Source organism: Diceros bicornis, chromosome 16 (genome assembly GCF_020826845.1).
Source record: "Diceros bicornis minor isolate mBicDic1 chromosome 16, mDicBic1.mat.cur, whole genome shotgun sequence".
Taxonomy (NCBI): domain Eukaryota; kingdom Metazoa; phylum Chordata; class Mammalia; order Perissodactyla; family Rhinocerotidae; genus Diceros; species Diceros bicornis.
The window spans coordinates 3,618,734-3,645,635 of NC_080755.1; positions in this window are offsets into that span (position 1 = coordinate 3,618,734).

A 26,902-nucleotide genomic window follows, 5' to 3' on the forward strand; every position below is an offset into this window, starting at 1 on the left:
TTTCTTGGGCAATCACAATATTTTTATTGTGGTTATATTCATATACCATTTAATTTTCTCAGGAATTATATGATGACACTGATTTATGATTTGGCATAAGCAAGCCCAACTTGACATGCAGGGTTGTTGTAAAAAATAAAACGAGGAAACACATTTGAACATACCTAATAACCTGCAAACTATGGAATATAATATGTAAGATCATTATCATCATTACTGTAATTATTGCTTTACTTTTTAGGCTATCGCTTTGAGGAGACTTCTCCAACAAATCACTTGTAACAAGCATATTTTTCCACATGAATCTTTATTTCATTTATTTTATGCACTAGAAGAGCAAATCCTATTAGACTTGATAACTGGTAGAACCTTAGATGCGAAGAGAGTAGCCTTTAGGGCATTTCTTTTCCCTGTGGAGTGAGCAATATATTTCTTCAGTTAGTTTCTAAGACAGGTCAGCATTAGAAATTTCAGGAAGAAGTTCTGCTTCAGAATGGAAAAATGGCACAACTGAGTGGACAGGAGGTGATCAGGAAAACCAGAAAGTGTGGGTGTGGGGCTGCCTTCGTGGCTTCCCTGCCAAGAAACATGGAACAAGCCACAGAAACTTTCTGAACTAGGGCTTCAGCAGCTACAAAAACTGCAATAATAAAAAAATAAAAATAATAAATTTCAATAATAAAAAATAAAAAAACAAGCAATAATATTAATAATCCTTATTTCTCAGAGTTGTTATGAAGATCGAATGCACTGTATACTACAAACGTTTCTGTAAGTATTGGTATAGAGCTTAGCGACTTTATGAAAAAAGTCTCCATGATTTTTGGATCACACACACCTACCAAAAAATGATTTGTGCATATGCCCCAACTATGAGTAATTACATACTTGTAAGTTATAAATTATATATCAGTATTATATGTGCTATCTATATGTAGTACTTAAATGTATATGATTATATATGGTATCTATATTTAGTAATATAATATGTTATGTATATTTACATATATATGTGTGTGTGTATATACATATACACACATATATCGCTATTGTTACCTAATAAATCAAGGCATACTATAAATTTAGGGCAAGGATCATCATTAATGAGACGTATTTCAAACATTTCTTGATAGTGTTGAATTCTTTTGTCCAGTTCTTGTTAGATCTGATTAAATGATAATTGCTTTAACCCTACAAGAGTGGCTTCACCAAACCAGAATGAATTTTCTCATGAGCCGCAAGTCCTGAGACGGGTGGTCCGAGGCTGGTGCAGCAGCGCCGTTTCATCTCAGCACCAAGGCTGCTTCGGTCCTTCCATCCAGTCATCGTGAGCCACTGACTTTCTTCTTCACCGTGACTTTCGTGTGTGCAAGATGGCAGCTCCGCCTCTAGTCTGTCTGCTTTCCAGGCTGGAAGAGCAAAACAGTGACAAGGAAGCTGAATATTCACTGAGCATTTTGTGTGTTCCGGGTGTGTTTTGAGGAGAAAGCTTAGGTTAAGAGGTGGTGACTCAGTCTTCCTGTCCCTTGCCTCCAAACCGTACTTTTTGCCTCCTTCCCAACTTATGTGGCACCTGAGCTGCACAGAGCTTTGTGATGTGCTCAAGGTCTCCTCGCTAGCGTGGGGCAGAGTTAGGACCAGCAGCCAGGTGGGCAGACTTGACCAGAGTCCTTTCCACTGACCCACAGTGGCTCCATGACAGCAGGCACTGACTGAATTCTGTAAGGGGCTCAGGCTGTGCTCCCCACCCTCAGCACCCATGATCTCGGGTTGACCTTTGCGATCCCCCACAGCTACATCTCTGCATCCCCCACAGCGTACCTCTCCACGTCCCCCACAGCGTACCTCTCCACGTCCCCCACAGCGTACCTCTCCACCTCCCCCACAGCATGCTTCTTCTCCACGTCCCCCACAGCGTACCTCTCCACCTCCCCCACAGCGTACCTCTCCACCTCCCCCACAGCGTACCTCTCCACCTCCCCCACAGCGTACCTCTCCACCTCCCCCACAGCATGCTTCTTCTCCACGTCCCCCACAGCGTGCCTCTCCGCGTCCCCCACAGCGTGCCTCTCCGCGTCCCCCACAGCGTGCCTCTCCGCGTCCCCCACAGCATGCTTCTTCTCCGCGTCCCCCACAGCATACATCTGCACGTCCGCCACAGCATATACATCTGCACGTCCCCCACAGCATACATCTCCGCGTCCCCCACAGCATACATCTCCGCGTCCCCCACAGCATACATCTCCGCGTCCCCCACAGCATACTTCTCCGCGTCCCCCACAGCATACTTCTCCGCGTCCCCCACAGCATACTTCTCCACATCACTGTAAATACCGTGGTTCTTCAAGACAGGGCTTTAAAGGGACTAAAGAATTCATTGAGAATGACTGAACCCACATTGTGAGATGAAACGTTCTGTCCCCAAGCTCTTACCACAAGGTGAATATACCCACCATCCTGGAATTGCTGCACAGTGTTATTCAACCTCATCAACTTTCTTCCTAATCAGGGAGGTTAGGGGAACTATTTCTTATGCTCAACAGCAGGAAAACAAAGTGTGGAGGGTGGATGGGTGGAAGGGATGTGAGGTTAAACAGATCTATGTTCAAATCCTAGCTTGTGCACTTAGAAGCTGTACAACCTAAGATGGGTTACTTAATATTTTGTATTTTTGTTTCCCTTAAAATAATGAAGGTGAGGTGTGGCCAGAGGGAATAGTAAACTCGCAAGCTGTGTAGAAAGCAAGGGTCTGGCTACTTGGGTAAAAAAGCACTGGAAAGGAAGAAACAGCTTCATTATTTTCCCAGAAGCATCAAAGTTAAGCAGAATATAGTGACTAAAATGACGATCCCTTGAGTTTATCTGGGTCCTTTCTCTTAAGAGCTCAGAGTGCTTCTCAAACATTATCTCATTACTTTTCAAATCATTCCTGGGAGTTAGGTAGGAAGGAAGCCAAACAAAAGTTTCTACCTCACCACTTACTAAGAGCCAAGGATTGAAACGTCCTCTCTGTGCAAGTGGGTACCCCTTCTGTGTGTACATATACTATTACACCAGCTGTACACAGGTGAGATCAATTCGCAGGTTCTTATCATCTTTAAAATAACACATACCTTTCCGAAGGTAAGTTATTATAACAAAAGTCTTCTTCCTTGATTTCTTGATAAATGAAAGTGTTTCTGAGGTTTTGCTCCCAAAAGTGACAAGGGAAACCAGGGAAATTCAAACCCAATAACGTATTTAGTACACGTAAAAGGGAGCTTTCTCCCCCAGCACATGGCAATGATTGGAGTCTGATGGCCCTTCGAGGGCTAACTATACAATCAACACAAAACTGATGAGGTCAGAAATATGCAAGTCACCTCAAATACACCGAACGAGGCACAAGCCAACGTGGTCTGACTACCCTGATTGAAGAGATTAGTACATCTAAAGAAGGAATATGTCAATTAAGAACAATAGAGAAGTATGGAGAGCGGGAAGCAATATTTTTCAGTGACCAAATAAACACTGTGCAGTAAGAAAGGAGACTTGATCGATACATTGCCAACATTTGGTCCCATTAGCAAGACAGTTCCTAGAGAGGATGTTTCCCTTGGAAATTGTTTTTGGCACAAGGATAAAGTGGTAATGATAAGGTCCCCAGACTCGTGGAGTCTGGGAGACAGACCTCCAGCTGGGACGTCAGGCCAGGAAGAGAACAAAGCCTTGTCAAGAAGAACGACGACCCTGGCTGCCCCAGGTCAGATTTCCTAGAAGCAGAGCCTGAGCGGGGTTCTGGTGCAGGTGCTTGATTGAGGGGCTCTCAGGAGAAGAGGGTGAGGGAAGCAGGTGGGCGGGGGAGAAAAGCCTTGGGCATGCAGCTAGTCAAATGGTTTTGATTTCCCTCCACATGCAAACACCAAGTTCTTTTTTTTTTTTTTTTAAGGCTTCACACATCTGGTTTCTCTCCCCAGAAAGCTCATCTTCCCTGTCTTCTTGTGAAGGTCTTCTCATTCTTCAATCCCAGCTTCAGATCACTTCCTGAGAGAATCCTTCCCTGACTGCCTACTCTGTAGCTTCCATTCTGTCTCCCCAACCTCTCATTACTCTATTTCTTAGTGGCCTGTTCTTTTCCTTCATAGCACTAATCACTATTTTAAATTTTATACGTATGTGTGCCTGTGTATTTATTCACATCTGTCTGTCACTCTAGACTGAAAGCCCCATGAGGACAGCAAACGTGTTTTCTTCATCATCCGTGTCCAGTTCCCAGCAGAGTGCTTGGCACAGAAAACATACTTACTACATATTTGAGGAGAATATGGTGCAGTGATTAAGATCATGGACCTGCACTTAGACGGCCTGGGTTGATGCCGGCCTGCCACTTATTAGCTTCCTCGTCACAGAATGGGAATATTGATAGCACCTGTGTGTTTGCGTTATCCTCATATTTAGATGGACTACTGCATGTGAAGTGCTTAGGCGCGAGCCTGGCATGTGGTAAGCACTTAACGAATGTAAGCTACGTCTGTCTGTGGCTTGGATCAAGAGAGAAAATGTGCAGAGCACTTTGAAATCATTGGATACTAACAGCTATATTTGCATGAGGCAATTGAGTCAGAAGAACGAACTTTTCAGACTCACTGTTGAGTGTTTTTCCTGAAGCTTTCGGAGTTTGTGATGCTTGCTTTTCAATTATCCATTACTGTCCCGGGGAGAGAGGAGGAAGTGCACTCTTGCTTTTCCTCAGCGTTCCACCTGCTGGCTTCAGTGCAGGGAGTCAGGAAGCAGAGGCAGGAAACCCACGGGGCCCTTGCTAAGCAGATGCGTGGAGCACCTCTCCCAGCACCACACAGGCTGGTGATCACTAGAGCAGGTGAGGGGCAAGCTCTGCATCACTGAGCTCTCCATGGAAAAGGACAGTCACTGCTGTCACCATAAAGTGCGCTACTTATGACAGGACCTCATAAGCACATATGCAAAGGAAAACAATTCTTTGCAAATGGGAAAAGGAAAGATTAAGAGAGAGGAATTTATTTTTACAATCTACAAAGAAGAAATGACAGCTATGGAGACAAAAAGGAAAAATATTCCTGCCCACAGGATATTTATAGTCTAGGAACACCAACTAGGCGCATAGGAAGAAACAGAAAACATGAGAATTTGCCCACACTACTATCGTGAAAACCATTTGCCTGGATTTTGCCTTCATGAAAGGCTTTGCCATGCTCATGTATGGACAGAGTTAAGAGAGAGGCGGTATTAATGGATTCTAAACATGCTCGTGAAATTTAAACAAAATTCCTTGATGAGGGGCCACTTGTTCTCAATTGTCTGATAAACGTAAGTGTCTGAGATCACACAGCACAGGAGAAATCCTGCTAACGCTTTCCCTGTAGAGCAGGCCAATCACCAGAGTTTGCTGAGGAGAATCTTCAGGGTCCTGTGAACAGGCGACCTCACAAATACTGGTCAAGAAAAAGGGGAGATTACGTGTAGAGATGGTTCTCTCTTATGTCTATTTCTCCTTTAAAAAAAAAAATTGGGACGCCAGCATCATGGCAGAATGAGCTTTCCCGTGAACTCTTCCCCCGACAAGATACAACAAAAGGAACAGTCACAGACCAACAACGGAATCCCAGACAGTGAAAAGCGAGAGCGGAAAGATCCGCACTGTGGCACATCTGAGAGCGGAACGTGCTGGGCCCCCGGAGGAAGTGGGGAGAGGTAAGGAGAACTCCTCTCTCTCCCCATCAGATCAGCGATCCCACCGTAGCTCTTCGGACTCTCTCAGCCAGTGGGAAACTCCCGCACAGAGGACTCAGAAGAGCCACAGGGCTACCATCAACATCTGAGCACCCCAGAGAGCGGATAAAGAGGGGCAAATGAGAAGCCTCCCACGTCAGGGACCCAGTGGGCAAAAGAGACAGCTCCCCCCTCCCCGCAAACCGGACCCCGCAAACGACTGGACCCATGGATCGCAGCGGGAAAAAAAAAAACAAAAACAAAAAACAAAACTGCGGATCGCAGCAGAAAAACCGAGCAGAGCGCAAGGGGCTTAGACTACACAGCCCTTTACCACCAGACAGTGGCGGCAGGTGGAAATTGCAACCAGAGATTTCCAGGATGAGGAAAAACAAAACCAACACAGGAACCACAATGCAAAAATATATGAAACCACCAGACCAGAAACAAAATGACAAGCACCCAGAAATCAACCCCGAAGACACAGAAATCCATAATCTAAATGACAGAGATTTCAAAATAGCTATCATAAAAACACTCAACAAAATACGAGACAACACAGACAAACAATTCAATGAGATTAGGAGTTTCTTCACAAAAGAGATTGAAATCATAAAGAAAAACCAATCAGTGCTGATGGAGATGAAGAACACAACGGAGGAGATAAAGGAGAATCTGGAATCTTTAAAGAACAGAGCTGACAATATGGAGGAAAGAATTAGCACTTTAGAGGATAGGAATACAGATATACTCCAGATGGAAGAGGAGAAAGAACTAAGACTAAAAAGAAATGAAGAAAGACTCCGAGAAATATCTGACTCTATTAGAAAATGTTACATAAGACTTATAGGTATTCCTGAGGGAGAAGAGAGGGAAAGAGGAAAAGAGAGCCTATTCAAGGAAATAATAGCTGAGAATTTCCCAAATCTGGGGAAGGAGCAGGAAATACCAGTAAGCGAAGCCAACAGGACACCTATATATATTAACAGACAAAGACCTTCACCACGACACCTAGTGGTAAGACTAGCCAGGGTCAATGACAAAGAAACAATATTAAGGGCAGCTAGACAAAAACAAAAGATAACGTACAAAGGAACTCCCCTCAGGCTATCAGCAGATTTCTCAACAGAAACTTTACAGGCTAGAAGAGACTGGAATGATATATTCAAAATACTGAAAGATAAAAACTTTCAGCCAAGAATACTTTATCCAGCAAAAATATCCTTCAAATATGATGGAGGAATATTAACTCCCCCAGATAAACAAAAGCTAAGGGAGTTCATGGCCACGAGACCCCCACTACAAGAAATACTCAAGAAGGCCCTCAGGCCAGAAAAGAAGAAGAGAAAGGGAACACAAAGCTTGCAGCAAGGAGAAAAGTAGGTAGACAAACTCAGAAAAATAGTAGGTCTTTACCGGAATAGGTTAGTGACCGCTTAAATACTAAATTCGAAGATCAAAGGAAGAAACTCACCAAAAATAAATTTAACCTCATCACTGTAAACACACAGCCACAACACAAGATAGAATAAGGTATAACAAGAACAACTTAGAAGGGGAAGAGGAAAGTGATTGAATTGACTTAGTATAAGGAAATAGGAGGCTATCAGATAATGGACTATCTCATACACAAGATTTTTTGCCCAAACCTGAAGGTAACCACTAAGCAAATAATCAAAACAAAACCACATATGATAAACAAAGAGAAAACTAGAAGAGTCATAAGACAGAACAACCAAACTGAATTGGCTGTCCAAAACAAATGGGACAAGAAACAAAGGAAATGCAAAAGAACCAGAAAATAAGTGACAAAACAGCAACATTAAGCCCTCATATATCAATAATTACCCTAAATGTAAATGGATTGAACTCTCCAATCAAAAGATACAGAGTGGCAGGATGGATTAAAAAACAAGACCCAACAATACGCTGCCTTCAGGAAACACATCTTAGCACTAAAGACAAGCACAGGCTCAGAGTGAAAGGATGGAAGATAATACTCCAAGCTATTGGCAAACAAACAAAAGCAGGTGTTGCCATACTCATATCAGACAAAGTAGACTTCAAGATAAAACAGGTTAAGAAAGACAAAGAAGGGAAATATATAATGATAAAAGGGACACTACATCAAGAAGACATATCACTTATAAATATATATGCACCCAACATAGGAGCACCAATGTACATAAAGCAACTATTAACAAACCTAAAAGGAGACATCAACAACAACACAATAATAGTAGGGGATCTTAACACCCCACTTACAACAGTGGATAGATCATCCAGACAAAAAGTCAATAAAGAAATAGCAGACTTAAATGAAAAACTGGACGACATGGACCTAGTAGACATATACAGAGCACTCCACCCAAAAACAGCTGACTACACATTCTTCTCAAGTGCGCATGGAACATTCTCTAGGATAGACCATATGTTGGGAAACAAAGCAAGCCTCAATAAATTTAAGAAGATTGAAATCATAACAAGCATCTTTTCAGACCATAAGGCTATGAAACTGGAAATGAACCATGAAAAAAAAACTGGGAAAGTGACAAAAATGTGGAGATTAAACAACATGCTACTGAACAACCAATGGATCATTGATGAAATTAAAGGAGAAATCAAAAACTATCTGGAAACAAACGAAAATGATAATATGCCATATCAAACCATATGGGATGCAGCAAAAGCGGTCCTGAGAGGGAAACTCATAGTGATACAAGCCCACATTAACAAACAAGAAAAAGCCCAAATAAGCAACCTTAAACTACACCTAACAGAACTAGAAAAAGAAGAACAAAGCCCAGAGCCAGCAGAAGGAGAGAAATAATAAAAATCAGAGCAGAAATAAATGAAATTGAGACCAAAAAAACAGTAGAAAGGATTAATGAAACAAAGAGTTGGTTCTTCGAGAAGATAAACAAAATCGACAAACTGTTAGCCAGGCTTACTAAGAAAAAAAGAGAAAAGGCTCAAATAAATAAAATTAGAAATGAAAGAGGAGAAATTACAACGGATACCACGGAAATACAGAGGATTATAAGAGAATACTATGAGAAATTATATGCCAACAAATTGGACAATATAGAAGAAATGGATAAATTCTTAGACTTATACAACCTCCCAAAATTGAACCAAGAAGAAATGGAGAATCTGAATAGGCCAATAACAAGTAAAGAGATTGAAATAGTAATCAAAAACCTCCCAAAAAGTAAAAGTCCAGGACCAGATGGCTTCTCCAGTGAATTTTACCAAACATTCAAAGAAGATTTAATACCCATCCTTCTCAAACTATTCCAAAAAATAGAGGAAGATGGAACACTTCCTAAATCATTCTACGAGGCCAACATCACCCTGATACCAAAATCAGACAAAGACAATACAAAGAAAGAAAATTACAGGCCAATATCGCTGATGAACATTGATGCAAAAATCCTCAACAAAATATTGACAAACCGAATACAACAATACACTAAAAAGATCATACACCATGATCAAGTGGGATTTATACCTGGGACGCAGGGATGGTTCAACATCCGCAAATCAATCAACGTGATACATCACATCAACAAAACAAAGAATAAAAACCACATGATCATCTCAATAGATGCAGAGAAGGCATTTGACAAGATACAACATCCATTTATGATAAAAACTCTCAATAAAATGGGAATAGAAGGAAAGTACCTCAACATAATAAAGGCCATATATGACAAACCCACAGCCAACATCATACTCAACGGGGAAAGACTGAAAGCCATTCCTCTGAGAACAGGAACGAGGCAGGGCTGCCCACTCTCACCACTCCTGTTCAACATAGTACTGGAGGTTTTGGCCAGAGCAATTAGGCAAGAAAAAGGAATAAAAGGAATCCAAATAGGTAATGAAGAAGTGAAACTCTCACTATTTGCAGATGACATGATTGTATATATAGAAAACCCTAAAGAATCTGTTGGAAAACTATTAGAAACAATCAACAACTACAGCAAAGTTGCAGGGTACAAAATTAATCTACAAAAATCAGTTGCATTTCTGTATGCTAATAATGAACTAACAGAAAGAGAGCTCAAAAAGATAATACCATTTACAATTGCATCAAAAAGAATAAAATACCTAGGAATAAATCTTACCAAGGAAGTGAAGGACCTATACAATGAGAACTACAAGACATTATTGAAAGAAATCCATGATGACATAAAGAAATGGAAAAGTATCCCATGCACGTGGATTGGAAGAATAAACATAGTTAAAATGTCTATATTACCTAAAGCAATCTACAGATTCAATGCAATCCCAATCAGAATCCCAATGACATTCTTCACAGAAATAGAAAAATGAATACTAAAATTTATATGGGGCAACAAAAGACCCCGAATAGCTAAAGAAATCTTAAGAAAAAAGAACAAAGCAGGAGGCATCACAATTCTTGACTTCAAAACATACTACAAAGCAATAGTAATCAAAACAGCATGGTACTGGTACAAAAACAGACACACAGATCAATGGAACAGAATTGAAAACCCAGAAATAAAACCACACATATATGGACAGCTAATTTTTGACAAAGGAGCTAAGAACATACAATGGAGAAAGGAAAGTCTCTTCAATAAATGGTGTTGGGAAAACTGGACAGCCACATGCAAAAGAATGAAAGTGGACCATGTGCTATTGCCATTCACAAAAATTAACTCAAAATGGATCAAAAACCTGAAGGTGAGACCTGAAACTATAAAACTCATAGAAGAAAATATAGGCAACACACTATTTGACATTGGTTTTAAAGGAATCTTTTCGGATGACATGCCTACCCAGACTAGGGAAAATAAAGAAAAAATAAACAAGTGGGACTTTATCAGATTAAAGAGCTTTTATAAGACAAATGAAACCAGAATCAAGATGAACAAACAACCAACCAGCTGGGAGAGAATATTTGCAAAACATACATCTGACAAGGGGTTGATCTCCATAATATATAAAGAACTCACACAACTGAACAACAAAAAAAACAAACAACCTGATCAAAAAATGGGCAGAGGAAATGAAGAGACACTTCTCCAAGGAAGATATACAGATGGCCAATAGGCACATGAAAAGATGCTCAACATCACTAATCATCAGGGAAATGCAAATCAAAACAACACTAAGATACCACCTCATGCCCGTTAAAATGGCTATAATCACCAAGGAAAAAACAGCAAATGTTTGAGTGGATGTGGAGAAACAGGAACCCTCATACACAGCTGGTGGGAATGCAAATTGGTGCAGCCTTTATGGAAAATGGTGTGGAGATTCCTCAAAGAATTAAAAATAGAGATCCCCTATGATCCAGCCATCCCACTACTGGGAATCTATCCAACGAACCTGAAATCAACAATCCAAAGAGGCTTATGCACCCCTATGTTCATTGCAGCATTATTCACCATAGCCAAGAAGTGGAAGCAACCTAAGTGTCCCTCGACTGACGATTGGATTAAGAAAATGTGGTATATATATACAATGGAATATTACTCAGCTATAAAAAAGACAAATTCGTCCCATTTGCAACAACATGGATGGGCCTGGAGCGTATTATGTTAAGTGAAATAAGCCAGAAAGAGAAAGACAAACACTGTATGATCTCACTCATATGTGGAATATAAACCAACACATGGACAGGGAAAACTGTACTGTGGTTACCAGGGGCAGTGGAGGTGGGGGGTGGGCACAAGGGGTCAAGGGAGTCATATATATGGTGATGGACAAACAAAAATGTACAACCCAAAATTTCACAATGTTAGAAACCATTAAAACATCAATAAAAAAAAATTGATTCCCCCTGGAGGGAGACACTGAAACTGAGAGGCTAATTAATTTACCTTGAGCTGAGGAAACAGGCCTGAACGAGGGTATCCTCAGGCAACTTGAAGCACAGAGTGTTACTAGCACGCAGGTCAATCAGAGAACTTTGGGGAAAAACACAAGCTTGGCCTTGTCTCCATTCCATCTCCCCAATGTCCGACCTCCTTGACCTTTTCCCTCTAAACCCCCTGGGTCTCTTCTCCCTGTCTCATATACTTCCTTATTGTACAGAATGCCCCACTCCACTTCTCTTATATACTCCTTCCGAAAATTTTCTCTTTTATTAAAAAAAGAAGAAAAAGCCATGTCTCTAGATCAGAATCAGAAAACCACCAGAAGACCCATGGGCTGAGTCTAGTTCACTGCTTATTTTTATATAGTTTTATTGGAACACAGCCACGTTCATTTGTTTTCATGTTGTCTCTGGCTGCTTTTTGCTAGAATGGCAGAGTTGAGTAGTTAGTTTCAACAGTGACTGTGTGACCTGCAAAGCCTGACATTTACCTGGCCCTTTATAGACAATGTTTGCCAACCCTGCTCTCAGTCCTCTGGTCTCGGTGCTCAGAGCCTGATGTTTATCGCAGTGTGGTTATTTGACTACCTACACTAGACTAAAACATCATTGAAGGCAAGGTGGCATTTCCTCCAGCTTTTCATTTCTGCCATACTAGTGGCATTGCTTAATAAATGTTTCACAGAACCAAATGATCAAATTAAACCAACTAAGTCTACAAAGAGTTCCATTGTATTGTGTTCCCACCAGCACTGCAATAGGGTTTGAGACTACCCAGATCAATGGACTCTCAGTCTCTGCCCTGGATAAACTCACAGATTAAGAACTAGCTCATGGGATTGCATCAAACTAAAAAGTTTCGGCACAGCAAAGGAAACAGTCAGTAGAGTGAAGAGACAACCTATGGAATGGGAGAAAATATTTGCAAACCGTACGTCTGATAAGGGGTTAATTTTCAAAATATATAAGTAATGCAATAGCAAGAAAAAAAAAACCTGATTTTAAAATGAGAAAAGACCTCAGTAGACATTTTTCCAAAGAAGACATACAAATGGCCAACAGGTATAGGAAAAATGCTTAATATCACTAATAATCAGGGAAATGCAAATCAAAACCAAAAGGAAATATCACTTCACACCTTTTAGGATGGCTATTGTCAAAAAGACAAAAGATAACAAGAGTTGGCAAGGCTGTGGAGAAAAGGGACCCCTCATACACTGTTGGTGGGAATGTGAATTGGTTCAGCTATGACAAACAGTATGGAGACTCTTCAACAAATTGAAGATATAACTACCATATGATCCAGCAATCCCACATCTAGGCATATATCTGAAGGAGATAAAATCAGTACCTCAAAAAGATATCTGCACCTCCATGTTCATCACAACATTATTCACAATAGCCAAGATATGGAATCAACCTAAGTGTCCATTGATGGATATTTATCCACATGATATCCACATGTGGTCTATATCCACATGATATCCGTATCCAATGATATCCACAATCCATCCATTGTGAGAGAGAGATATATATATGTATATATATCTCACAATGGAATATTATTCAACCTTAAAAAAGAAAGAAATCTTGTCACTTGTGACAATGTGGATGAACCTGGAGGACATTATGTTAAGTGAAATAAACCAGGCACAGAAACACAAATACTGCATGTTGTCACTTATATGTGGAATCTAAAAATGTCAAACTCATAGTAACAGAGAGTAAAATGGTGTTTTCCAGGGGCTGGGAAGTGATAGGGAGGACAAGGAAATGTTGGTCAAAGGGTACAAATTTTCAGTTATGATAGATGAATAAGTTCTGGAGCTCTAATGTACAGCATGATGACTATAGTTAATAATACTATATTGTATACTTGAAATTTGCTAATTGAGTAAATCTCAAATGCTCTTGCCACACAAATAAAAAGATAACTATGTGAGGTGATGGATATTTTAATTAGATCAATTTTGGTAATCATTTCACAATGTATACATATACCAAAACATCGTGCTTAGGCATATCATGTCCAAATTACAGAAAATCAAAGGTAAGAAAAAAATCCTGAAAGAATCCAGAGGGAAAAAACGCCTTACCTATAGACAAACAAAGATAGAATTGCACCCAACTTTTCCTCAGACACCATGTAAGCAAAGGAAGTGGAGTGAAATATTTAAAATGCTGACAGAAAAAAACCTCACCAACCTAGAATCTTATACTCTGTTAAATTATCTTTCAAAAGTGAAGGAGGCAGTGTACCTAAAGGAACTGGAAAAAGAAGACCAAACAAAGCCCGAAATCAGGTGAATATGATGTAGTCAACACAGAAATCAAAATATGGTGATATACACCTGAAATATATATAATCTTATAAACCAATATTATTTCAATAAAAAAAAAAATCTCAGGGAATTTTATCTCTTAGCTCCTTACCTGGCAGGGACCATTTGTCAATACAAGAGCCATAAGAGCCTTCTGTTCTCCTCAGGAGACTAATTCTTAAGTTGTGCATGAAAGTGTTAAATCACTCCAAACAAAGGAACACTGTTTACCTAAGAATTTGTGTGCCCACAATTAAAGCTTCTCTTGGGGGAAAAAAAAAGATTTAAACAGTTATTTCACCAAAGAAGACTTACAGATGGCAAATACACACATAAATAAGATGCTCAATTTTATTAGTTACTAGGGAGATGCAAATAAAAACCACAATGAAATACTCCATATTCCTATTAGAATGTCTAAAATTAAAAGACAGACCTTCTTATGTGTTGACAAGGACATGCAACTGGAAATCTCATACACTGCTGATAGGAATACAAAATGGTACAACCACTTTGGGAAAAAGTTTGGAAGTTTCTTCAATAACAGCATATATACTTACAATACGACCCAGACATTTCACTCCTAGGTCTTTTCTCAAGATTAATGAAATCAAATATCCATACAGGGACTGGTGCATGAATGTTCACTGCAGCTTTATTTGTAATAGCCAAAAACTGGAAACAATCCATCAAATGAATGGGTAAACAAGTGATGATATATACTTACAATGGAATACTCCTCCACAATAAAATGGAATGAACTATTGATACACACACAAGTTTGAATCTTAAAATAATTATGCTGTTTAGGACCGGCCCAGTGGCATAGAGGTTAAGTGCACACGCTCAGTTTCGGCGGCCCGGGATTCACAGGTTCAGACCCCGGGCATGCACCGATGCACCGCTTGTCAAGCCATGTTGTGGCAGCGTCCCATGTAAAGTAGAGGAAGATGGGCATGGATGTTAGCCCAGGGCCAATGTTCCTCAGCAAAGAAAAAAAATAAAAATAAAAACAAATTATGCTGCTTGAAGGAAGCTGGACAAAAAGGAACACGTACTTTATGATTCCATTTATGTAAAATTTGGGGAAATGCAAACTAATGCACAGTGACAGAAAGTAGATCAATGTTTGCCTTGGACAAGGTGCAAAGAATGGAATGATCAGAGGGAGGAATTACAAAGGGTTGTGGAAAAACTTTGGGGGCTAATGAAATTGTTTATTCTTTTGATTGTGGTGGTGGTTTCACGCAAGTATACAAAACTTACCAAATTGTATACTTTAAAAATGTGTCATTTATTATATTTCAATTACCCCTCAACAACTATTTTTAAAAATAGCAAAAAAGAAGGATGTTCATTGCAATTTAAGATTTCAGAGGTTGAGGAATCCCCAGTGAAAATAAGATCAAGGCAGTGAACCTAGAAGTGGGTCTGTGAGGCCAAGTATAGGTGAATGTACAGTAATTGTCAAGTTAGATTATTGGATGGGTTGTTGCAGTGGATAGTAAGTCTTCTAAGGTGTAGGCAGGAGTTAGGGTAGAGCAGGAGATTGTGATGTGAGCCACATCATAAAGTCTTTAACATGTTGGAGCGAGATTAGTAAATGACAATGGCAAGAATGGACAGAGTTTGGTATAATCACCTTTCAAGTCTCTGAGGAGAGCTAGCGAGAGTACTAGACTACAGACGGTCCCCGACTTACCGTGGTTCGACTTAGAATTTTTTGACTTTATGATGGTGCAAAAGCAACATGCATACAGTAGAAACTGTACTTTGAATTTTGAATTTTGATCTTTTCCTGGGCTAGCGACATGCAGTAGATACTCTCTCATGATGGTGGGCAGTGGCAGTGAGCCGCAGCTCCCAGCCAGCCAGGTGATCACAAGGGTGAAAAACCAACACACCTACAACCATTCTGTACCCAGACAACCATTCTGTTTTTCACTGTCAGTACAGTATTCAATAAATTACATGAGATATTCAACACTTTATTATGAAATAGGCTTTTTGTTAGATGATTTTGTCCAACTATAGGGTAATGTAAGTGTTCTGAGCACATTTAAGGTAGGCTAGGCTAAGCTATGATGTTCACTTGGTTAGATGTATTAAATGCATTTTCAACTTACGGTATTTTCAACTTATGATGAGTTTACCAGGACATAATCCCATCTTAAGTGGAGGAAGATCTGTACATATACAGTCAGGTATCACTTAACGACAGTGATATGTTCTGAGAAATGCATTGTTAGGCAATTTCTTCATTGTGTGAACATCACAGAGTGCACTTACACAAACCTAGATGGTATAGCCTGCTACACACCTGGGCTGTATGGTACTAATCTTATAGGACCACCGTCGTATATGCTGTCCATTGTTGACTGAAATGTCATTGTGTGGCACATGCCTGTAGTAGTGAGGAGGCAGGAAAATGTCGCTGATAGTCTAGACCCACTGCATTGTGGGTGCAAGTGGATAAGGCAAGTGGACAGGCAGTGTGTTACCTCAAACAACAACATTGTGAGGGAGCTGGTTTACAATTGACAGTTCCAGAAGGAACACTGGAAAGGTGTGGAAGGAGGATGGGTTCATTAGGATAGGAGCTGGGAAAGTGCAGTAGGTAAGAGATGAAGCTCTGTGAAGGCATAGGGGATTAGGGGTGCATGAGAAGCCCAGGAAGAAGTGGCCGGCATTAGATACCCTAAATGTAAGGACAGGTTTCTTTGGGGGCAGAAATAACTCAAGGTCCCAGGCTGTTTCTGGCCTGATGTCAAAGGAAGGGTGAGGGAAGCTACAAAACATACAGAGCATTTCTTTGGCCAGTGTTGGGGATGGTTGTTTCATGGTGTTTGGGCCACCCAAAGAGCAAGGACACTGATGAGTAAGGGTCTGAGGTCTGTCAGTGTCGCTGCCTCTTAAACTCCCATCCACACACTGGAAGTTCCGATAAATGACAACTGCCGTGATTTTTCATTAAATACCAGGATGGACTCTTCCTAAAACAAGGTTTTGTTGTTAGCGCTGTCAAGTCGATTCCGACTAGTGACCCTGTGTCCAGCAGAGGGGAACCCTGTCCAGTTTTTCTGTGCCATCCTCCCCCCTTCCAGCGCTATATCAGACAATCCTCCACTGCTATTCACAGGGTTTTCATGGCCAATTTTTTTGGAAGTGGGTGGCCAGGTCCTTCTTCCTAGTCCGTTTGAGTCTGGAAGCTCTGCTGAAACCTCTCCACCATGGGTAACCCTGCTGGTATTTGAAATACTAGTAGCATAGCTTTCAGCATCACAGCAACATGCAGCCACCACAGTATGACAACCAACGGATGGGTAGTGTGGTTCCCTGGCCAGGAAACAACCTGGGCCACAGTGGTGAGAGCGCCGAATCTTAACCACTAGACCACCAGGGCTGGCAGAGCAAGGTTACTTATTTTTGACACAATCCCCATTTCAAGTGTTTGTCTTTAGGGAGTTGTTACTCAACTAAACTGGGATATAGAATGAACTTGGGCTAAATTATGTCTTAAAAATCCAAATATCCATTTACCCACCAAAAAACCTTCATTATCTGTATACATTAATTATAAAAATATATTTAAAAGTAGTCTATATGTAGAGATGTTTACCATGTACATATTCAACGTGGGGATTTCAGATCAACTATATTTACCTTAAAATTAAACTAGCACTAAAACTTCCCTTATCTCTGGCATTCCAGACCTCATTAGGTCGGCAGCCCGCAGAAACTTGTGGACAGACATTCCAGGTGAGCCGGGTACTGCCAAAGCTTGGGACGTCTGCAGTCGCTGCGACATCCTCAGTACACAATTGAGGACACCTGCAGCGCATTTCCTGTAGCCCCACACAGAGTCTCGGCGACGGCTGACACGGCTCCCATTGGGCTCTTTTATCCTTCTGCACTTCTAGAGTTACTGCAATTGAACGTTCGAGTTCCAACACTAAAAGCCTCCTTCTTTATTTTCTTTAGTTATCTTAGAACGTAATATTCTTTCTTCCCTAAGAAGACCAGGTAAGCAATGGCTTTCTTCTATAATTATCTTTTCAATGCAAATATTTTAGTAATAGATACTGCCTAGGGAGCAGATCGTCTGACCATTTTCCTAACCATCCTAGGACTTTTTGTGGCGCCTACACGGTGGCCCCTCCCTCGGGTGTTCTCTTCCCTCCAATCGTGCAGTCGTCTTGAGCGGGAGCTCTGGCTGCCTGGAGCCCTGCGACAAGCGCTCTGGAGCCCCTCAGACCTGACGTTCCATCCCTGCCCTCCCAGCAGCCGGCTATGGGGCTGTGCAAGGGACGCTCACCCCGAGTTAATGCCCTTCTCCTTAATTCTGCCCGCGGCGTGGGGCTTTCTCTACAACGTATGGTATTTTTTCCAAAAGCAAATCTGAAGTCAGCCACCTTTTTTTTCCCTCTTGCTGGACTTTTCGGGTATCTACAGCAATTGTGAAGTTGTGTGTGTGTGTGTGTAACAGACATTTACGTATAGAGCATACTTTATAGGTTAATTTCCAGGGGAGAGAAGTAACTATAAAGAACAAAACAAAACAAAACAAAAAAACCTGTTTTCTTTTCATAGGAGGACTAACCCCTTTGAAAGATGAGACTCTGCTGTCTTGGCAGAGAGAGTACATATTCCTGAAAACACGTAGTATAACCTCAGAGAATAATCTCGAACGCTTATTTTTGAGGAAGCTCAAAATTTGTTGGTAGAAAAAAACCCCTGTATAGCCAAGGTATTTTTTCTCATTTAAAATACTTAAGCTTATACTGTCTCTGGAACTTTGATTAGAACATCACCGTTTATGGCCTGGCCCCGTGGCTTAGCGGTTAAGTGCACACGCTCCGCTACTGGTGGCCCGGGTTCGGATCCCGGGCGCGCACCGACGCACCGCTTCTCTGGCCATGCTGAGGCCACGTCCCACATGCAGCAACTGGAAGGATGTGCAGCTATGACAGACAACTATCTACTGGGGCTTTGAGGGAAAAAATAAATAAAAAATTAAAAAAAAAAAAAAAAGAATATCACCGTTTAGGGGGAAAAGAATCATCTCCATGGCATTGCTTCCTTCCTAGCTTTTGATGTACATGCCCACTTCATTTTAGTAGTTTATCAAGTGGGAATGTACTCTTCCTCTTGCCATAGTCAAATCTCACTAATCTAATACTAATTTATCAAAATATGGCTTTTTAAAAAATTTAAAAGCTTAGTGAAAACGAAGTTCCGTTACGGTATTCTGATGTGATTCATGGCTGTGCAGAATGAGAAAGAATTCTAATGCGTTCTTAAAAGACAGTCTCTTGTGAAGATTTGTGGCACTTTAGGAAAAAAGATTAAGCCCTTCCAGAGAATCTGCTAAAATTATGCATTTAGTGGATTTACTCACCAAATCCTTAAAATCATGACATTTAGCTATCGCAAATTATTTTTTGAATAAAAGTTGATATAAAGAAATATTACTGTATTGTGACATTTTAAACTTAAAACCTTTTTTCACGAGCAAACTGTGATGAAAAGCAGGAACTTGACAAGCCAAAATTCTCTGTGATTATTGCTAAAACTGTATGAGAGCAAAGTTAGGGATTTTGCCAATTTAAAACTTGGTATGATATGCATGGCTTTTCTTCCACTCAATGGTGTCCTTTCCAATTAGAAACTGGAAAGTATTCTAACTACAGAATCTCTACTGTAATTTGAACATCATAATATGAAGTAAACTCGATGTATCTGATATACATAGAATCTCTCTTTTCTGACACTATTTTCCTTTTCATTACCAGGTAGCAATAAGGTCAAGTCTTCAAGGCTTCGATGAAATCCAGCAGTTGTCAGATCCACCGTTTGTTGTTTGGTAAAAGCAGAGCCCCTCACAGGCGAGCAGTGAACAGCTCAGTCCACGTGTGACAGGACCGGATGCACCAGACAATGATCCTGCATGAGACGATTCCAAGATGACAACCCTGGCCTATGTTTGTGACGCGTATGCTAGGTTTCGTGGGCTCCACTGTTCAGTGAACTCCTTTGCATAATGCCTGGCACAGTATAAGCACTTGGTAAGTATTTGTCAGATATATCAATTGCTGCTGATTGTAAGCTCTTTGAGAGGTTGGCATTATCTTTTTTTGCGTTACCTGAAATAGTGTCTGTCACACAGTGGATACTCGATAAATATTTGTTGGTTGATGAAATATTTGGTGAATGTAGGAGCCATTGGCCAAGCAGAATCGTGGAGTGGTTGAGAAGGTAGGCTGAATATGCAGGTGTCAGGGTTCAAATCACAGCTCAGCCACTTATCAGGAGTATGACCTGGGATGAAAGACTGCCAACGAGCCTCAGTTTTCATACAGATAAAGTGGGCATAATTTTTATATCTACCTCTTAAGTTTGTTGGGGAATTGATCATATGTATGGGAAGGACACTGCCGTGTCTGATGCATAGTAAGCACTCAGTAAAGATTAATATTTTGAGCATCATATTCGAGCATGCTGGACACCACCGTGACTCTGTGTCAGTGCCCTACCATCATCTGCACTCTCCATAGTGTTTAAAACTCCATTTTCTCTCCAGGGTTATTGGAAACAGTGGAAACAGCAGCACGTGGCTCTTCTCTTACGTATTTGGTCCTGCCAAAGGAAAAGGCTTAATATTTCATGGTGTTTCCTGTTTTCAGAGCCCTGAGGGCCCTAATGCAACCTATTTGTTTGACAGATGATAGAACCGGATCTCAAAGAGATTTTGTGACTTTTACCTCTGGAAAGCAGACTTACTTCTTGCATTAGTTTTTTATTGCTGCTCTAACAAATTACCACAAACTTAGAGGCTTAAGACAACAAAAATGTATTATTCTACAGTTCTGTAGTTCAGAAATCTGACACAGCTCTCTCTGGTCTAAAATCAAGATGTTAGCAGGGCTGTTCCTTCTGGAGGCTCTGGGGGAGAATCCATGCCTTCCTGTTCCAGATGCCACTTGCATTCATCGTGGTTTGTGGCCCCTCCACCACCTTCCAAGTCAGCAACACAGCATCTCTCTTACCCCGCTTCTCACCACTTCTCTTTCTCTAACTCTATTCTTTTGTCTCCCTCTTCCACTTTTATTGATTGATTGATTGATTGATTGATTGATTTTTGTGAGGAAGATCAGCCCTGAGCTAACATGCATGCTAATCCTCCTCTTTTTGCTGAGGAAGACTGGCCCTGAGCTAACATCTATTGCCAATCCTCCTCCTTTTTTTCCCCCAAAGCTCCAGCAGATAGTTGTATGTCATAGTTGCACATCCTTCTAGTTGCTGTGTGTGGGACGCGGCCTCAGCATGGCCGGAGAAGCGGTGCGTCAGTGCACACCTGGGATCCGAACCTGGGCCGCCAGTAGCGGAGCGCGTGCACTTGCCCGCTAAGCCACGGGGCCGGCCCTCCCTCTTCCACTTTTAACGATCGTTGTGATTACCTTGGGCCCACCTGAATAATCCAAAATGATCTCCCTCTTTTAAAGTCAGCTGATTAGAAACGCTAATTTCCCCTTTGCCATGCAACCTAACGTATTCACAAGCTCAGGATTAGGGCCTGGACATCTGTGGAGACCATTCTTCTACCTAGTAATCAGGACTTAGGGATCAAGTGTTCTGACTAAATCTAACGATTTTTCAACTACGGTATTATTTTCAAAATAAAGATTTGCTTAACAGAAATCAAACAATTGATTGATCAAAGAATTGACAATTGATTGAAACAATTACGTGCCATTGTGCCTACAGCGCGTCCACATGGACTAACAGTGAAACCAAAGTTCCACATCAGACCAGTACCAGAGAGAGAATAAAGGAAGATGTTTCTCATCAGTTTTGGAAATTTCAGCATAGTGACTGAATAGTTTGTGTTGCTGAAATCTTTTAGCTTTGTGTAGTTTTTAGTGAAAACCACTCAAAGTATCCTGTCTTGTTATTGTCCATATATTTTTTGTCATTTTAAAACCAAAATCTGGGGGCTGGCCTGGTGGCGCAGTGGTTAAGTTCATGCCTTCCACTTCTGCTGCCCAGGGTTTGCCGGTTCGGAATCTGGGCGCAGACCTACTCACCACTCATCAAGCCATGCTGAGGCGGCATCCCACATAGAAGAGCTACAACTCTACAACTATGATACACAACTATGTACTGGGGCTTTGGGGAGAAAGAAGGAAAAAAAGAGGAAGATTCACAATAGATATTAGCTCAGGGCCAATCTTCCTTAAAAAAGTAAAAATAAAAAGCCACAAAATCTCTGCAATGAAATCTTCAGGAGTTATTCATTAATTCCTAGTTTTTAAATACCTGTTTGTGCTTAGTTCTGTGGTTGGTGTTAGAGACTATGTATAGGGCCCCTATCTATTCAGAATCACGAGTTCTTTTTAGTTGGCTAACCCTAAAAGATGGGAAGTATCAAGAAGTTTACTATGAGTATTATTGCTCTTAATTAGAAAGGGTAAAGTGACTCTAACAAGTTCATTAGTGGAAATTTGCATATCTGCCTCTGAACATTGGGTTTATCAACAATTGCTTGGCTGAAACTAGAATGTGGCAAGAAACTGAATTAGGCATTTGAGTCAGAGATTAGGAGACAAGGCCAAAGTGTTTTCATAAGTCCAGTTTATTTCTGGTTTTATGTTATCTGAGCCTAAGAAGGCCTACCATGCATTGCATAATGTACTTTTAAACATCCTTACTCTTGCAACAATTTCATAGCCATTCCTTAGGAGTTTGAAACATCCAGTTTTGTGAAGGATAATCAAAAGAAGTGGAACATGAGTGTGCTGCTTTATTTTAGTGCAACAATTTAAAGGAAAAGGAGCATGATTACGTCGGGGTAGATAATTTCTAGGATCCCCTCTAAGCTTTAGCGTTCAATGATTTCTATAGTGCACACTGAAAAATAATTTCATTGTTTTAATATATTTTCTTATGACTCTTACACAGTCCCATTTTGTTTGTCCTTTTCAACATTCTAAGGCTCAGAGATCTCAGGGAAATGTAAGTAATTAAAGTACATGTATCAGATATTCTTCCAAATAACCTGACTCAATTCTCTTCTATTTTATACATTTGATCCCTAGCATGACATGTGCTATGGCCTGAAACTTACAAACCACTCCCATTTCTGTAAGGCTCTATCGGAAAAGAACGGAAAGCTAAAAGCTTGCCCAGGTGCGAGGAATCACATACGACGATATCGGCTTAAACGGTAGTTGGACAGAAAAACTGACTGAATAATTTCCAGTAATGCCCAGTGGGGCTGAATGATGCAGGGAAAGGAGTGGCTGTGATGATTACAATGCATAATGGTGAAATCAAGACAGAAAAAGTTTGCTCACTAAAATACACTTTCTGAAGTGACCTTAGAAACAGGTTTTAGTATCCTCTAAAGAGTTTATTGAGCTAGAAGTCTCAACCTGTTAATGGGTCACAACCAAAAAAAATTTAATGAAATAGAAAAAAAAATAGCAAATAGGTTATATCACACACAACAAGGATAAACAGTGTTCAGCAAAGGTTTGTTTCTGGTTTCCTGTGTGTGCAAGTGTGGTCTGGGAGTAAAACGTGTTTCTTACAGTGGGTTGTGGTTGAAAGGGCTTGAGTTGATTACTCTAACAGAGCTTCCCAACCATTTCAAAATTGGCCCGAGCTGTTGGTCCATGTACATGTGTCTGAACCCCACTTAGGTTTGTAGAGGGTTTTTCTTGTCTTTTTAAAGAAGCTCCTCCGGGTGATACCGCGTCTTACACACAACTTGAAAAGACTGCACGCCACAGGGTTGTTTGGGGATGGGCGGTAGCTGGGGTAGGGGGTAAAGGAGTGAATGTGCTCCCAGGCTGCAGAGTGGGCGGGGCTCATTCTCTGCAGGGTCCTGACTCTCCAGACCGGTGGTCTTCGGGGCAGGGATTAACCAGGTGGTCTTCGGGGCAGGGATTAACCCAGCTGCTGCTCCCTTTGGTTGTATCCAGGTGGCCTCCAAAGTGGACTCTACTTTTGGAAACACCTTTGTCTGAATGGGAGAATGTGGTTAGTGTGACAAGCTGGACCAAAGCGCCACCTTTTCTAACAAGAAATTGGCTACATCAATAAAAAGCGGAGATTTGGTGAACAGTAAAGGTAAGGTCCTCTGCCAGGTTCTGCCTTCCAAGAACTGTGGTGTTTCTCACACCATCACTTTCATGGAAGGTCATCTTTGAGGTGGGTGGAGGGAGGGAGTACCTACAAATCAGTGCAGTCTGAGACACAGCAGATAATCCTGGAATTGAAGGGTGTCTTGACGTTTGGGATCTGGAGATTCTTCGCATCTCCAGCCCTCCCGGTGTCACCCAGTGTTATGCACAGAACTGGTTTGGGGGCCCCTGAGATATATGTGGGAATCTAATTTAGGGAGCCCTCCAAGCCTTTGTAAATTCTCTTATTCTTCACATACAGCATGACAATAGGCCCTGAGGGCGACTTTTCTAATTCCAGCAGAAAATATACAACAATCAACAGATCCCTCTGAGCCTCCATTGTCGTCAGTTACACCCACTGATTCACTTATTTTATTCATTTGTTTTATTAATACAAATGTATTAGTATGGACAAGTGTCTGTGCTGATGGCCAGCAAAGAATGAGACCGACAGGGGCCTGACATCCTGGAGCTGAGAGTCTGGTGAGAAAAGAAGGCATTAGATAAATAATTACAAATAATTCATTAACTACTCTGTGCAGTGAGGGGAAATTCGTTAACTACTCTGTGCAGTGAGGGGAAAGCACACTCACTTCTCATTTACAGATCAATCTTTCAACTAAATATTTATCAGGCTCCTGCCAGGAGGAGAATGAAGTGGGACAGGAGGAGAGACGCCTCTGCTTCTCAGCACCTCCCAGCCCCTGCTCAGCAATAAGCCCCTGCCGTGAGCCCCGGGCTAGCTATTTGGTTTCGCCTCCGCCCGGTGAGAGAAGGGGAGCACCAGAGGGAGCTCAGCTCCTCGCACAGATTTCACACCCAGGCTCTCAGTCACCAGGGGGTGAAGTGGGAGGCGTGGGGGTTAATTTTTTCCCTAATATCCTGAATTGGAACCTGAAGCTATTTGCTACAGAAATGTTGTTTTAAATGGTGTTTAGATTTTGAAGTATTGTTACTTAGTTGTATAATGGATTAAATTATCCTGAATGAATTGGCTTATTTATTGATGTGATTGTAACCCACCTCCTCCTATCCTAGATTTAAAGCACAAATAACTGAAATATAATGCAACTTTTGGAACACACATCATTTTGCTAATTTGCATTCTTCTCTTAGATGCTTGAGATGGATTGTTCTCAAGAAGAATGTTACTACTGACGTAATTTGTTATGTGTTAGAAAAATGAATGGATTTATTGTTGTGATGGCACTTAGAATCAGTAAAGACCTTTGCCATCTTATTTCTCCTTCAAAGCAAAGCACATATCATGAATGTATATAAATGTAGCGATATGCCTGTTAAATTACTCCTGCATTTTGATATGGATTCTTCAATGAATTTGACAAAGACCGTGTTCCTTGAAAATGAGTTTGTTTTTCTCAAGTTGAGTAAGTCCGGATAAAAAATCGAGCCAAAAATGATCTTTAAAATATTTGATTTCCTTTCTTTTCTGAGTCAAATTTAAAGTAAACTCAAAAAGGAATGAGAGCGCTAAGTCAGAAATTCCTTCTTGTGTTTAGCTGTGACTTTCTTGTTCTCAACGCCTGAGGCCATCTCACGCCTTCGTGTTTTCTATAGTGGCGCTCTCTCTCTCTTTGTCTCTCTCTCTCTCTCTCTCATTTGTTCTTTAAGCCACAGGTTGTTGTGAGGTGAAGATTTTATTCTACGTGTAATGCAGCCCTTCTCTCCTTGTAACTATCAGCTAGAAGGAGAGAAGTGAGGTTTTCAAATGAAAAAAATACGGAATGGCCAATTCCTACAAAAGAGGAGCATCTCTTTCTTAAATTTACAAAGCTCTATCTTTTTTTTAATTGACAAAGCTCCACCTGTTGTTCGTCATGCCCTGCCACCATAAGGCCCCACAAAGGGCCGTCTGGACCACTCCCTCGCCAGTGCCTGCCATAGCCTTGCGTTCCATGCTCTCGCTGCGGGATCTGTGGAAACGCCAGTCTGGGTTGGAGCAGCCAGAGCCTTCTCCTGCCCACACCCAGCAGGGCGGGCAATGCTGGAGACATTCCCACCCCCATTGTCAGGCGGCTCGACTCTGACCTCGGCTGGTACCTACCTGTGGGCATCGCACTGTCGCTGATCCCAAAGGGGAGCTCTAAATGCAAAGCGCCCCGGGGTTTCCAGTGGACTGGAGTGGGTTGTCTTGTGTGCCCCTGGCTGACCTGAGCACAACAACATGCTGGGGCAGCCAGTTGGTTCTGAAAGGGGGCCAGGTCCTGGAGGCACAGAAAAGGCTGCGTTGAACCAAGTTTGTGTTTTCTTTCCTCTGCTGAGGGCCAGTTTAGCCAAAGCTTGTCTCTTTCTCACGTTCCAAAATCCCAGATAAGCATTCTGTCACGTCCCTTAAATGTAAAACGTCTTCACCAAGACACGTTCAGCCACCTCCCTTGCCTTTGCTGGCAAGGGTGGCTGGCCGCAGTGCTGTGGGCCTCACCGAACCCAGGTCCACGTGCTGCGTGCTCTGCGCCAGCGAGAAATCCCCGTGTCAGTTACTCGTGTTCTCTGGTGACTTCTCCCCGTTAATTCAAGCCAGAGGGAACCGTGACGGACTGACACAATCAGAGGAGCGGGAAGCAAGAACCATGGACCACTTATGTCATCAGGGGTTTTCTGCAGCAACGAATGAGAGAGGCTGTGACACTGCCTCTTGGGCCCCTGGGCCTTTGACCAATACCTAAATGAGCAGAGTCACAGGGTAAAAACTCAATACGTAAGTTAATTCTTCAAAAATTTATCGGAGGGCCCGGCTCAGTGGTGTAGTGGTTTGAGTTCATGCGCTCCACTTCGGCGGCCCGGGGTTCCCGGGT